This window comes from Oncorhynchus masou, chromosome 5 (genome assembly GCF_036934945.1).
Source record: "Oncorhynchus masou masou isolate Uvic2021 chromosome 5, UVic_Omas_1.1, whole genome shotgun sequence".
NCBI classification, from domain to species: domain Eukaryota; kingdom Metazoa; phylum Chordata; class Actinopteri; order Salmoniformes; family Salmonidae; genus Oncorhynchus; species Oncorhynchus masou.
The window spans coordinates 79,187,826-79,203,164 of record NC_088216.1 but is presented as its reverse complement, the minus strand read 5'-3'; the positions used below and the strand labels follow the sequence as shown (position 1 = coordinate 79,203,164).

Genomic DNA, 15,339 nt, shown 5'->3' with positions numbered 1-15,339 from the left:
CAACAGGTTTCAGCTGTGCTAACATCATTGCAAAAGAGTTTTCTAATGATCAATTAGCCTTTTAAAATGATCAACTTGGATTAGCAAACACAACTTGCCATTGGAACACAGGAGTGGAGGTTGCTGATAATGGACCTCTGTAAGCATATGTAGATATTCCATAAAAAATCAGCCGTTTCCGGCTACAATATTTCTTTGCAACATTAACAATGTCTACACTGTATTTCTGATCAATTTGATGTTATTTTAATGGACCAAAAATTTGCTTTTCTTTTAAAAACAAGGACATTTCTAAGTGACCCCAAACTTTTGAACGGTATTGTATACTAGCATAAAACATAGTTAGTGTATACTGCCCTACAAAGGCAAATAAAAGTAACTATGAATTTGGTGAACATTTTTTGATCCGTATATAGGGTATAGGGCAGTATACCTTTGTAGAGCAGTATACTCAGACAGTTGAGGCCATGGCGTGTTAGTCCAAAAGAGAGATCCCGGCCTACATGATGCTGTTTATGAGGAGAGGGGTTGTTGCTATCACCTGATAAGCGCTTCCCTCTGAACTCTATTCACAGACAGAGTGCTCCGCGAAGCACAACCAATGAGAGGGAAAGAAACGTAGAAACTACAGGAGGTTGGTGGCACCTTAGTTGGCGAGGACAGGCTCATTTTAATTTTAATTTTTTATCTTCGTAAGTCAGTTAAGAACAAATTCTTATTTACAATGACAGCCTTCCCTGGCCAAACCCTAACCCAGACAATGCTAGGCCAATTGTGGGCTGCCCTATCACGGCTAGTTGTGATCCAGCCTGGATTCAAACCAGGGTCTGTAGTGAAGCCTCTAGCACTGAGATGCAGTGCCTTAGGCTGTTGCGCCACTCGGACTCATTCATGGTAATGACTGGAGCGGAGTTAGTGGAATGGTATCAAATACATGGTGTTCATGTGTTTGATGCCATTCCATTAGCTCCTTTCCGGCCATTATCAGCAGCATCCACTGCTAGTAACCGTATTCTTGATTGTTGAGTGAAATATCCGGTAGCTTGGGTTTGTCCCCCCCCCTTTTCAAAATTGTTTTATTTGTTTGAAATAAACAACCACATGTTTATCATTCGAGACATCTAATTGTAGATACGATACAAAACGATATGACCTAACTCCAGGACGTCACATTTTCCTGAGAATCACATTTCGATAGTTCTCCGTAACAGCGGCCTCGCATCTCTCTTCGTTGGAACCCCAGTGTTCTCCCTCAGGTGTTACCATGGAAACTCTACACAGCAAAAAGACAAGACACAACAGTCAAATGGTAACATTAGGAAAAGGATACTAGAGCAGGTCGATGCCGATCCAGTGTTGTGTGAAATCTAATAAAGAAAAAATCGAGGGCTTTTTTACATTTCTCACCAGCCTCTCAAGTGTTTCCAATCCACACAATAAAAATATCCAAATAAGAAAAACTGGATAATGTTACACTTTGCTTTTGCCTTAAACTGCTAAACCCTTGTCTGAAAAATACTTGGTACATGTAAAAGGAGAAGAGAGAGGAAAGCCAGGATTCCCCGAAGAGGGAGGGCAACCCTAACGTGTGCCAGAGGAGGATTTCACCACCAGCAAGGGTTGTGTGTCTGTGCGTGTGTGTGCGTGGGTAAACCTGCAGCTAATGGAGAGTCCCAGTGGAGAGTGTGTGTTCTGGGGCTACAGAGACCATTCACTTCATAGATTCCACATCAACTTCTACATACACACACACACATACACACACACACACACACACACACACACACACACACACACACACACACACACACACACACACACACACACACACACAGCACTGTATATTCACGTGTACAGTCGATTAGCATCCTTATGGCTTAAGGAGCACTTATGATTAGAAAACAGTGTGGTTTGCAAGGGATTATCAAATGATTAGGATGAATTTGCAAAGTAAATTGTACGCAAAAACATTTTTTGTTAACAGCTATACATTTAGTAGTCACAGCACACATGGGTTTTGATTGGATCACAAGAAGTTTTCAGTTGCCATGAATTGTTGTAGACTTACCAAGTTCTGTTCAGTGACAGTAGGTGAATAGATGACATTTTAGATTTGACTGATTTCATGTATCCAGACACATTTGTTTTAGTCCCTGGATTGACTCATATCTCTCTCTTCCCCAGCACACTGCTTCAACTGTACACAAACAGGATACAGTATGTTACTGCTGCCCCTTCCTCTTGTAACAACACTAGCCTACATAGAGATGTGAAATACATCTGACCTTCCATTTGCCAGACAGCTAGCTGTGTTAAGGGTCAACGTGTTTCCTGATCACTGGGCTAGGGTTGAGGCTGTTTGCAGAGCCACCAGGCTGCATTTCATTCTAAGAAGTTCCCTCTCCTATGTCCTCCTTTACTCCCCTTTTATGAATCTGAGACAACTTGGTAGGTTTAAGCAATAGCTTCACCACCCAGTTTCTGCCATGTTGCTTTAACAAATCCAGTCCAATCAGATCTTTTAAGGGAGGAAACACCTTCATGAAATGAAGAGCAGGCCGTACTGCGCCAGGCACAGAGAGACTTTGGGCGTGTGCCACATTGCAGCTGGCTTTAAAGGCGAGTCGAGACTGACCAATCTACAAATCACCTTGCATCATAAATAACTACTTATTATTATCTGTAGATCAGTCAGTCACTCTCAATTTAACCATGATGCAACACAGCCTTTCCCTGCCCTGGGGTGACATCTTGCCTTGAGGACAGTGTCCTGCTCTGACTCTGGCTGTATGAGAGGCACAGTTGTGCAAACAGACTGTAATGATCGGGTCTCGGTGGAACAGGAGAGCTATGTGCATTAGTTGGTGGGTGTTTGGGTTACTGTTTTCTGATCATAAACCATCAAGTTATACTACCCATTTTATAACAATGAAAGATTCTCCATATCAAATGGAGATTTATTGTTTTTTTATTCAACCTTTAAAAATAACATTTACATTGCTGTACATGTTTCTAAAAAGATTGTATTGACAAATATAATCTATTCATTATATTAAATTCAACAGAAGTATCATAACTCAAATCCTTCACATGAAAGGAAAGAACATACTTGACAGAGGCTCCCAGGACTAGCCAAGTCCAAAGTTGTATACAGTAATTCAGGTGAGGCATACAGAACCTGCTGTGAACTCTAGAGCAAACAGCCATGAACCTCACGAGAGCCTGTCCTGCTTGCTCTGCCCTACCTGCCTTAAATACCTTGCCTGCTTATCATATTGCCTGCCTGCCTTGCCTTCCTACCTGCCTTGACTTCCTGTCTGCCTTTCCTTTCCTTTCTTTTTCTTTCCTTTCCTTTCCTTTCCTTTCTTTTCCTTTCCTTTCCTTTCCTTTCCTTTTTTTCCTTTCCTTTCCTTTCCTTTCCTTTCTTTTCCTTTCCTTTCTTTTCCTTTCCTTTCCTTTCCTTTCCTTTCCTTTCCTTTCCTTTCCTTTCTTTTCCTTTCCTTTCTTTTCCTTTCCTTTCCTTTCTTTTCCTTTCCTTTCCTTTCCTTTCCTTTTTTTCCTTTCCTTTCCTTTATTTTCCTTTCTTTTCCTTTCCTTTCCTTTCCTTTCCCTTCCTTTCTTTTCCTTTCCTTTCCTTTCTTTTCCTTTCCTTTCCTTTCCCTTCCTTTCTTTTCCTTTCCTTTCCTTTCCTTTCCCTTCCTATCCTTTCCTTTCCTTTCCTTTCTTTTCCTTTCCTTTCCTTTCCCTTCCTTTCTTTTCCTTTCCTTTCCTTTCCTTTCCTTTTTTTCGTTTCCTTTCCTTTCTTTTCCTTTCCTTTCCTTTCCTTTCCTTTCCTTCCTTGCCTTGCCTTGCCTTGCCTTGCCTTGCCTTGCCTTGCCTTGCCTTGCCTTGCCCTGCCTGTCTGCCTGTTTTGCCTTCCTGTCTGCCTGCCTTGCCTTCCTGTCTGCCTGTCTTGCCTTGCCTTCATGTCTGCCTGTCTTGCCTGGCACACATCTGAAATGGAGGACAAGGGATCCAGGAAGTAGCGCTACATTAGAGAACAGCCTGCATTTTCTCTCTCACTCTCTGCTGGGCATACATACACATGAGAGACCAGAGCACACAGTCCTATTGTTACTGTTCAGTATGTGATCGTCAGAATCTTGGAGAGATTTTGACCCTTGCCCTAATAAAACTGAAAAAGATGGCTGGTTACTGTGCACTGCCTGAACTGGCAATGCCATAAGAGGGATGCCTGAGTGTGGCCACTGCCCCTGAAGCTTTCCCAATTGAGGGTGGAGTGAGAGAGAGAGAGAGCAGGGAGCCAGTCCGAGCTGCCTAACAGAGACTTAGAAGCAGGCAGCACTCTTTTGAACCGCTGCCAACGGAGGCTGGCCCAGGCCATTGCAGCTGAAACTTTTACAAGCTCACTGCTGGTGAGCAGGAAGAGAGAGACAGAGAAAGATTTGTAAAGGGAGTATTTTCCAGTTCCTCTCTGCGCTCGCTCCTGAAGTTTTGGCAACCTTATTTCTTTCTAGATAATTGTTAGGGTTTATTAAAAGGGGAATCTATACAAGAAAACATAAAACACATTGGGAGGAGTGTGTATGAGGATTGAGATATATTGAAGGACAGAAATCAATGAGAAAATAACAAAAGAGCAGAAGATGTCAAAGAGAGAGAGCTGCCCGGGATAATGCCTGCGAAAAGAAGAGCATGATGACATCACAGAGAGCAGCCCGGGATAATGCCCGAGAAAAGAAGAGCATGATGATGTTGCAGAGAGAGCTGCCCGGGATAATGCCTGAGAAAAGAAGAGCATGATGATGTCACAGAGAGAGCTGCCCTGGGTAATGCCTGAGAAAAGTAGAGCATGATGACTCACAGAGAGAGCTGCCTGGGATAATGCCTGAGAAAAGAAGAGCATGATTATAGTTCTTGCCTGCAGCACTTGTTTATCTGACATACTGTATGTGTCTATGTCTCTCTCTGGTGGACATACGGGGGAGGAAAGGGGGAGACACTTTTTGGCACAGTGACACTGGATTATTTTGGTGACTTAGATTTTTCTTGGCATGGAGTCCCACGGAACTCTGTCATTGTATTTCTTTTACTACTGCCGTCTGTTCCCAGAACTTTTCCTCACCCTCAGTGTTGCTTCAATTCAAAACAAAGACACAGGCAGGTGCAGAACAGCTACAGACAGTCTGTAATGACTACCGAAAATGGGAATCGTGAGGCATGTACTACCTGGGACTGATGCCAACTGCTGACAAAAGGCTTCACTGCACGCTCTGCAGTCTTTAACTCCTCCTCTTCTTCTCCCCAAATGCAGCGGAGATCTCCAGCATTGACTTGTTTTGATATAATAAGTCTGGCAAAGCTTTTTGGGGTGCAAGAACCGATGTGAGTATTTAATTCTGATACCTATCTCCGCATTCGTGTGTTTTTTCCTGCTCCCTCTGCCTCAGTGTGTTACTGTGAGGTGTGTTGATGATGATAGACTGTCAGTCTCTGGGTTTAAGGGCCTTGCGGGGTGACTTTGTTTCATTGTTCCTTACAGACACTATTTTAGAGAGGATTTCAAAGTTCAAGAGCTCAGTTTACGCTATCGAACACTTTCAGTTCTAAGACAAAATATGATTTTGAGCAGGCTGCTGTGACCTCATGTGCTCTCTCTCTCTCTGTCTCTCGCGCTCTATCTCTCTCTCTCTGCAGCTGGACCTAAGTGGACAGGGACATAGGAGGGCAGGGAGAGAGGAGGGCAGTGAGAGAAGAGGGCGGGGAGAGAGGAGGGCAGGGAGAGAGGAGGGCAGGGAGAGAAGAGGGCAGGGAGAGAGGAGGGCAGGGAGAGAGGAGGGCATGGCAGAGACTGCTCTCAAGCCCCAACCCCTGTTCGAGTGGGGTTGCTCGCCAGCACACCGCTCAGCCTTTCCCTCATTCTGCAGGGGAAAGAGAGGGATGTGGAAACGCGCTCTCCTCTCTTTTCTTCCCACCCTTTTTTCTCCACCAACTTGGCCTGTTCCCCTCGGGTCATGTCTGCCGAGATCCCTGCTCTGTCCTTTACAAAATCTACCTCCAGGTATTTCCATGTTTAATACTGCTTCTTAGCCAGCGCCCTGCGACTCTATTTTTTCCATTTACCTCTTTACTCCTATCTTTTATCTTTGATCTTTTCCTCTTTTACACCATAATCTTCCTCCTACACGTGTCTGCCTCGCCTCTGCCGCCTAATCTCTGCCATTACTGAACGGTAGAAATTAAACAGATTTTTGTAAAGGTAAAGAGAATTAGCTAGACGACGAGCATATTCTGCACTTTGTTAACCCAGTGAAGTCTGATACAGTGATAGCTATTCACTTCAGGGTCAAACGTTTAGTGCATGAGGCAGCCGCTCAGGACGATATGCATTCTTTTATATTGAATGTGATGGACAGCTTTGTTTGTGTAGGACGTTTTAGGTAGAACAGTCACCCGAGGATAAAGACATAGGCCTCTTAGTGGTCTCATGGCTGGCTCTGGCCTTTCAGGCTTTTAGTGAACAATAACAATTAATGCATCGTTATGAGGAAAAGAAAGCCTAATCACACTACTATGCCGTAAATCCTATAGCCCAAAAAATAAAACAAACTGCACCAGCGCTGCCTCTCGAAGGTTTAAAAGGGAATTACTTTGAGATAAAAGGACTTTGGCATTTTTACACTGCGGTTTCCCTTTCTTGCAGAATTCAATTACATAAGGTTTAAAACATAGTGAAAAATAGGCAACCAGTCTCCTGCATTCTCTGTTGTGGAGGAAACACTATATAAACACTTTACAATTGGTATACTATACAATACTATACAAACACTATACAATTGGTACACTATACAATACTATACAAACACTATACAATTGGTATACTATACAATACTATAAAAACACTATACAATTGGTACACTATACAATACTATACAAACACTATACAATTGGTATGATCAAAAGAAGAGGACTCTCACAACAATAGAGCAGCTCTATAGTGAACATAATAAAGTCAACAAGTTGGCTCTAGTATTATGTACAGTTTTGTTATTTTGATTATATTCAGAAACTCAACATCACTTACAATGTGTCTGTAACGTATATACTGTATGTCTGCACACACAAACAGTTACGATATGCTGATGTTTTGGATGATTTGATATATAAAAAATATTGAGACCCTGATCTTAAGGTTTTTGCATTAGCTATTACATCACATCTAAAAATATAACAATTTAGAAAGCCCTGGTGGCTGTGTAACACAACAGCTCTCTCTACCAAATGTGTTAAAAAGTGAAACAGAGATGTCAAACTAAATTGCAACATTAAATGAGCTGATAAGGAATGGGGAGACTACTTCTTTGGTAACTAACGGTCTGTTAGTTACTGCTGTTACCTACAGACCTGTCCAGAAACCAGTACAAACCAGATCATTCTGATGCAAGCAATGTTCGATGCATGAAGGGTTTCGTAGAGTATAGTATGATTTTCGGCTCTCAATTTCAGCATTTCTGCACTCACAAAGTAGCTTTAAGTTGTTATTGTTGGCATGTCGCAATTAAGATCGTGCAGAAACGATCATGTTATAGAAGAAGAAGAAAAGGTCTGGATTTATGTTGAAGTGGCTCGTGGTCATTAACAGTAGCTCTACTTTCAACAACGTGACGTCAAAAGTCGCCATTTTGTCAGTACACGTACGCTTACTACAGTGTGCAGCATTAATAAATTGCTCATGTAGCCAAGGCCTACACTCTCAAGGCCTACACTCTCCAGTTTTAGAATATTACCTACAGTCTATTATTTGGTTAGTGTGCGAGTGTGTTTGTGTGTGATGGTGTGTATGTGTGTGTTTGTGTCTGATGGTGTGTATGTGCATGTTTGTGCGTGTGTGTGAGAAAGAGAGAGAGCATGTCATACAGAAAGCCAAAGCGACAGGAAGAGAGAAATATAAAAAAGGGGTGGGGGCAGGGAAGGTGGGGAAGAGGCAGAAAACTAGCTCCTCCTCCCCTTGTTCGTTGCGTTCTCCTCAGATGAACTTGTCATGTTACTTGATGATGTGTTCTTTTGGAAGCCAGGCCATTCATATCCCCTGTTATTTGTGTCTCCTCCCCCCGGTTACAGTGACCCACTGGTTACCAGGAACAAAGTCTCATTGCCTACATCAGGAACTATAAGCATACTCAAACAATCTGATTTGATAATACTTGAAGGCCAATTCAGAAAAAAAAAAATAACAATATTGAATGTTACTCTGATGTAACTCTGATGTATCCAACTGCTACAACATCGAGGGAAAAGTTTTGGATTTAAGTGAACATATTGTATTGTTAGATGGAAACAGGAGTAGACCATATAACCTGGCTCTGAAAAATAACAATAGGTGTCATCCTAACAAATTAAATCAAATCCAACTGTATTTGTCATATGAGCTGAATAGAAAATGTAGATCTTACCGTGAAATGCTTACCAACAGTGCAGTTCAAGAAGAGTTAAGACAAATAAAATAAAAAGTAACATAATGACATAACAATAACGAGGCTATATACAGGGGGCACTGGTACAGAGTCAGTGTGCGGGGGTGCAGGTTAGTTGAGGTCATTTGTACATGTAGGTAGGAGTGAAGTGCCTATGTATAGATAATAAACAGCGAGTAGCAGCAGTACAAAAGAAATTGGGGAGGGGGGGGTAAATGTAAATAGTCGGGTGGCCAGTTGATTAATTGTTCAGCAGTCTTATTGTCACGCTCGTCGAAAGGAATGGACCAAGGTGCAGCGTGGTGAGCGGACATTTTAGTTTATTTATAATGTCGCCAACAAAACAAGAAATAACAAACGACGTAAAGCTACGTAGTGCTCGCAGGCCACTACACATAGACAACTACCCACAATCACAGGTGGGGAAAAGGGCTGCCTAAGTATGATCCCCAATCAGGGACAACGATAGACAGCTGCCTCTGATTGGGAACCACTCTCGGCCAGAACTAAAGAAATAAAGAACATAGAATCCCCACCCAAATCACACCCTGACCAAACAAATAGAGACATAAACAAGCTCTCTAAGGTCAGGGCGTGACACTTATAGCTTGGGGGTAGGAGCTGTTATGGAGCCTTTTGGCCCTAACAGCTTATAAACTTGAATTCAGTCTAAGACCGTAATTGTCAAATGTGGTATCAATATTCATAAGGCCTGTATGATATTAAATTCTTTGTTTTCTTTTAAACAAATCTATGGGGATGAATATTGAACAAAGTGAAAGATGTATCCATTAAATGTTAATCAATCATCTAGGTCTGTTCATGATTTAGTGCAGTTAGTTGCTGCATGTTATTAGTGCTCCAACAAATAGGGGTTGCTATGCCACGCTACACTGAGGCCTCCAGAGACCACAGGATGGAGTCAAACAAGGTCAACACCAGATATACTTCCTGTTTGGGGCCCGCTATTTTTGCAACCAGGAAATTATCGTAGGATCGAGCCGATGTACTTGATGACTAAATTCTGTCGTTGTCAATGTAGGGAACAGAAGTAGGCTACTGTACTATACAAAAGTGTACTTGCTTTAGTCTAGACATATAGTGTTTAGGTACCATACTAGGCTCAATAGGATATATAGTATATCTATGCTGGAGGATTTTTCAACTCACCTGTACTCGGCTCAATAGAAAACTGAACTGAGAAGAAAAGATGTGGAGCCTGAGTCTGGTATTAGCAGAAAGGGTTGACTGGACAGTTGGAACATGAACACGAGGAAGACACTGAACGTTGACTACTTGGCTATGGGAAAGGAGAGGCACACCACGTCCATAGTACTGTACTGAACAATATGGTGATATTTTTGTTGTTGTTGCAGAGGTTGGTTATGTACATGCATACTTAAGATTGGAAGTAAATGCTGATTGACTCAAACAGTACACTGGCTTAATAATGCTGACTGATTTAAAGCAAATCATTATTTGAAAGCAGTATTGTCAGATCAACTCTGTCATACACTGTTTGCCTACTGGTGAATTGATCAACTGATCTCTTCTAATTCCATGTTAGATATATGTGAATACTAAATGATTGACGTGCTTTTTTCACCATTGATTTCATGCTTGAAAACATTGTTCATAATTGATAGGATGTGTCTTGAAACAGACACTAAATAACGTATTGTTCTAAATAAAATGGGCTCAAAACATTAACAGAGGCAGATGCTTGCAAACGGGCAAACTCAATGTGATAATAGCCACTTCCTTTTCAATCATTACCATACTGAAGTGGCAGGCGAACAAAGTGTTTCTAATTGTAAAGCGGAAAAAACTGTTTACATTAATTAGGCAGAAGATCATTGTAAATTCCTGGCAAATGGAGAGAGAGAGGGAAAATCAACAGGATGTGTTACAGATAGTCTCAACGGATGGAGCACACAGACAGGATCAGTCTTTTACTGCATTAGCTCTACCCCTCTCTCTGGACATTTCTCAGAATTGAAAAGTTGAGCACAGGATCTAGCTGATGCTGCGACAGTGTAAATCTGGTTCGATGCCATAGTAGTTATGGTATTGTTACATGCACGTCTTTGTTTTTTTACATGGCAGACTCCCATTGCTTCGGTGCCAATATTCCCCTCCCCCTCCCCTGTCAGTGGCGAGCATCGCCATGCTCCCTCCACTACATCAACTGCTTTTGGTTCATTGAGATTCAGCCTGGCACACAGACAATGCCCATTTCTTGGCACAGGATATTGAAGGGAGAAGCGTACAAGATTCTACCCCAGTCTCTTCCCTCTCGGTCGTGCCCAGTGTTTTACCGATCCCCGTGGACATTTGCCAACTCATGTTAGATATTTTTTGTATTGTGCTCGTGGCAAAATACTAATCGCGAGTGATTCGTAATCCAGCTAATCCACAGTATGGAACATTAGAACCAAGTTTGTTATTGCGACGTTGTTTCACTCTGTCCGGGCATCTTCCTATAAGGCGAAACACAGAAACAGCATTTTCTGATGATGTCTTTGTCAGAAAAAGTGTACAGGAGAGGTGACAGGAAGACAGCTCCTCTCTCTTACTTACCACGGCAGCCATTTTCTTTTGTCCAATGAAGTCAGTGAGTGAGAAGCCTGGGATTTGAACAGTTGATAATAAGGATCCAGCTTTTTGCTGATTTAAACTTTTTAATGTTTGTAAGTATTATCTCTTCTCCAAGTTTAAATGTGCCTGTTTTTGTCTAGGTTATATATTATGTGCACAAATATGACTCACTGTCTTGTATGATATTGACATCTACCAAGCCTGCAGATCTGTATTTATATAATTAGGACATACGGTCATACGGTCATACAGGTAAAACACTTCCAAATATAAACATACTCAATCATATTATGGATTCTCACCGTCAATCCCATCACCTGTTGTCATGTATCCAGTCTTCAGGCTTGACAAAAACCTCTCCCAGAACTATGAGGCCCATCATCCTCATGAAGCACTGTTCAGTGGGAAGTTACTGCCTACCAGCACTTCAAACAGAAGGGTGGGTTTCATATAGAAAAATGGTATGCAAAAGGTTGTGTAGCTTCTTCGTACTAAACTTGCTACCAAAACTATACAAATGATTACTGCAACCTTATCTTTGATCAAGTGTTACCAATGTGCCAATGTGCTACACTTGTTTTCTTAAGATATTTTACCATTTTGAAATTGACCACTATCTTATTTCCTTTGTTAAACTTCTGGTCTGCGGGCTGTGTTGTTAATTATTCATAAACAACCAGAAAAACATCAACAAAGAAATGTGGAGTTGCTCCAACATAATCCAACTGAAAATGCATTTCAAAACGCATTTCTTAGTTGACCTTATTAAGACATCTAAATAATTGTATACTCACAGCCTGGAAATTGAATTATTTTTCTCTAACTTGAAGAACGAAATACCTCAAACTAAGGTAAACTTCATAACACATTCATGTATCAAGTTAGGAAGCACAAGTTATGGACTCACAAGTTAGGATTCAACCCTAAGCCTTTAATCACTTATTTTTGTCAATAGAAATCAGTCACCCTCGGTCTGTTTCGTCTGTGTACACTGACCAGTCAGAAGAGGCTCTTATTTGGCGTCTAATTAATTCAACATCTCAATTAAGACCTCCACTCCATCCCTGCCCCACTGCCTTCTCATTCTCCCCCACAGAGTAGTCCCTGGCACTCCTACTCACTGCCTCGCAGCCTGCCAAAACATTTCAATCACTGTCTGCCTTAATTAGGCCAAATAGGAATTCAGAATGTTAATGAACTGCCCTGGTGCCTTTCAGAGGCTATGGTTCACATGCTAATTTATGCAAAGCGGCGGGGCCTCTTCATGGTTTGACCATCATCTACCGTAACACCGCCTGAGCTGGCCCAACCCACCCAGCCGAAGCAAGGCCCTGGGGGGCGTGGGCTGCACTGCCCAGCTGGTACTTCAAACCCTAGTTGGCACAGCTAACACTGAGCTCTTTTTCAAAGAGCTGGAAATGGCTTCCACACTGAGAAAAACAACCACATAGTTTTAGGGGGGACATTTGAGACTCTCTTGTTATGGTAGAAATGATAGAAACATCTTTATAGTTCACTATCAAATACCATGTCAGCATAAAAACAATGGAATTTGATCAGTTTTCATTCACCTTCATCTCTTTGAAATGATGGACACTGCAAAGTTGTAAATCTCATTGAGCTTATCCACTCAGATGGGCATAATAGTGTCACCTTTTACAAGTAAAGCAGTCAGACCCAGCTGAGATCCAATCCAATGAATTAAAAGAAGCAGTGTGAGAGTTTCACAGGTTTCTGCCCCACAAATGTTGTCACTTAAGAGTGCCAAGCAACTCCCTAAAATGGCCAAAGCGCTACTATTTTGTTTTCATCCTGTTCCCTTACTTCGTTGCATTGCTTGCAGGCTATCCACACAGTTCTGTACACAATATCCACACAGCTCTTTTCACGCTATCCACACAGCTCTGTTCAGGCTATCAGCACAGCTCTGTTCATGCTATCCACACAGCTCTGTTCAGGCTATCCACACAGCTCTGCTCAGGCTATCCACACAGCTCTGTTCAGGCTATCCACACAGCTATGTTCAGGCTATCCACACAGCTCTATTCAGGCTATCCACACAGCTCTGTTCAGGCTATCCACACAGCTCTGCTCAGGCTATCCACACAGCTCTGCTCAGGCTATCCACACAGCTCTGTTCAGGCTATCCACACAGCTCTGTTCAGGCTATCCACACAGCTTTGTTCACGCTAGAGGGAGGCAACTGGGGGATAAAATTCAGCTTTTTACTTCTGCCTGTTAAACAGCAAGCTACCATAAGGTTGCAGGGCTGGAAAGAGCCAAGTTTCTAAAGAAAATGGGCACTAATTCCTGGCACAGCTCTCCTTTATTACATGCCAACTTCTCTGAATGCCAGTGAGTTACGTTTTAGACTCGCACAAATTAACACACTTTCCGTAGCGACTGCATTCTTTTGTTATTATTTTGTTCATCTTTTGACCTAAGCTACCTTTAGCGATTCCGTAGCAATCAGATCACATGCCTGCTGTTCTCTATAACTGTCACAGTGACACAGACACACACCTGTCATTGCCTTAATATGAACTGATGAATCCTCGGGTTCAGCTCCACAGCTCACACAAAGCAAAGCAGTTGAACCAGGCCCAGGTTTAAACATCAGAGCCAAAACCAAAGAGAAAATTGCTCCTTGGAGGTAATTCCCTATAAAACTGTTACCAGACTAACTCTTCAGTCTGTAGTGGGGGATGTCATTTGAATAATCTGGACTTGTGCCGAGTTTCTATTTGTGCCTGATTATTCAAGTTGGTTAAATCTACTGTCCTGTGGTGTGTCTGAATGTGTGTGTGTCTATGTTTGACCATTTGTTTGAATGCAAATATGCAAAGGTGTGTGTGTATGTGTTTATTATGTACAGTAATGATCAACCACTAAACATACAAATGCTCTCTCTCTCTCTCTCTCTCTCTCTCTCTCTTTCTCTCTTTCTCTTTCTTTTTCTATTTCTCTTTCTCTCCCAGATTCCCAGTAGAAGTCCTGACCTCCTCTCCAGGTTGATGATAAATTGAGCACCTGTCCTTGAGACTGAGGTAGTAGATTGAATAGTTGTGGGGTATATGTCCTCCCTCTGACATAACTATACAATCTACTGTCTTTCCTAAGGAGACAGACCAATCGTCAATAGCCCTGAAGCCAGACCATTTTCCCCTGGCTGTCCCATCCATCTCCCCAGCCTGGACACCTGCCTGCAGCCTGTCTGTGTTCTGTGGGTTAGTTAACAATTAGCATATCACATCCATTCACTGAATGTTCCAGGACAACATGAGGATGTGCAACATTTCCTCTGTTAGACCATCCAATTCTTTATTTGGTTTACAGCGATTGGGGCCAATTGTGATATGGCCCTATTGGGTTTGAGTGAAAGTGTGCTTTAGGGTGAGTGTGTTTGTGTTGTCGCCTCTCGCTGTATGTGTTTGAATGACATTCCCCCCTCATCCGTCAGCCTTTTAGGTGAGTGTGTCCTGGCGAGGTGAGGTAGTAGGTTGTATAGTTTGTGAAGGGATAGAATCCTATTCAGGTGATAACTATACAGTCCATTGCCTTCCTTGAGAGGCACAATGACCGTCCGCAGCGATGAGGAACTCCACAGAAAACTGCTTGTTGAATTCCTCTGCATTGTATGTAATCTTACTGTGGAAAAGCAACAGAGGAAGCACTGGTGTGTTTATTACAGTTTGCTAGCGTCACCTAGTGGCCAAGGAGCAGCAGGACTCCAGAGACATTCGACCGGAAGGTTCCCGTCGGCAGGGGTGGAAAGAGAACTGAAATATCCTACTCAAGTAGGAGTACTGTTACTTTAAGCAATGCAAAATAAAGTGCATAAAGAATAAAGTTGGCAGACTTCAATATAATTCATATTCCAGACATAAACATGTCTCATTCTTTCACCCTTTCAATCCATCATTCACCCCTCTGTTACATCTTACTTATCCATGGGACCGGCCATCATTCACTCACTCATCCATTCATACACTTTCCCTCGCCCGCTCACTCCCTCACTCACAAACTATCTTTTCCTTCACTCACCAGAAAGAGTACTGAAATATATTACTCAAGTAGAAGTACTGTTACTTTACTGAAAATACAACAACAACAAAAAAGTACTCAGAAAAGCTACTCAATTACAGTAACGAGAGTAGTTGTAATGAGTTACTTTACACCTCTGCTCATATGTTCACGACTCAGAGCAGGAAGTAAAGAATATGAAATTAACTTAATAGAGAATGCATGAGTTTGACATAATCTAAAC

General features: G+C 42.1%; 1 long non-coding RNA gene across 3 annotated transcripts; it reads left to right on the top strand.

The window, feature by feature from the left end:
• Nucleotides 1-4,428: 4,428 nt before the first annotated feature.
• On the top strand, nt 4,429-14,947 carry LOC135540328 (uncharacterized). Of its 3 annotated transcripts, none has more exons than XR_010455735.1 (2): nt 4,429-5,385; nt 14,051-14,947. It is a non-coding gene; the product is annotated as an uncharacterized LOC135540328 (long non-coding RNA). The 3 variants fall into 3 exon arrangements; XR_010455734.1 differs by lacking the exon at nt 4,429-5,385 and adding an exon at nt 5,818-6,061; XR_010455736.1 differs by lacking the exon at nt 4,429-5,385 and adding an exon at nt 10,410-11,164.
• The last annotated feature ends 392 nt before the right edge of the window (nt 14,948-15,339 follow it).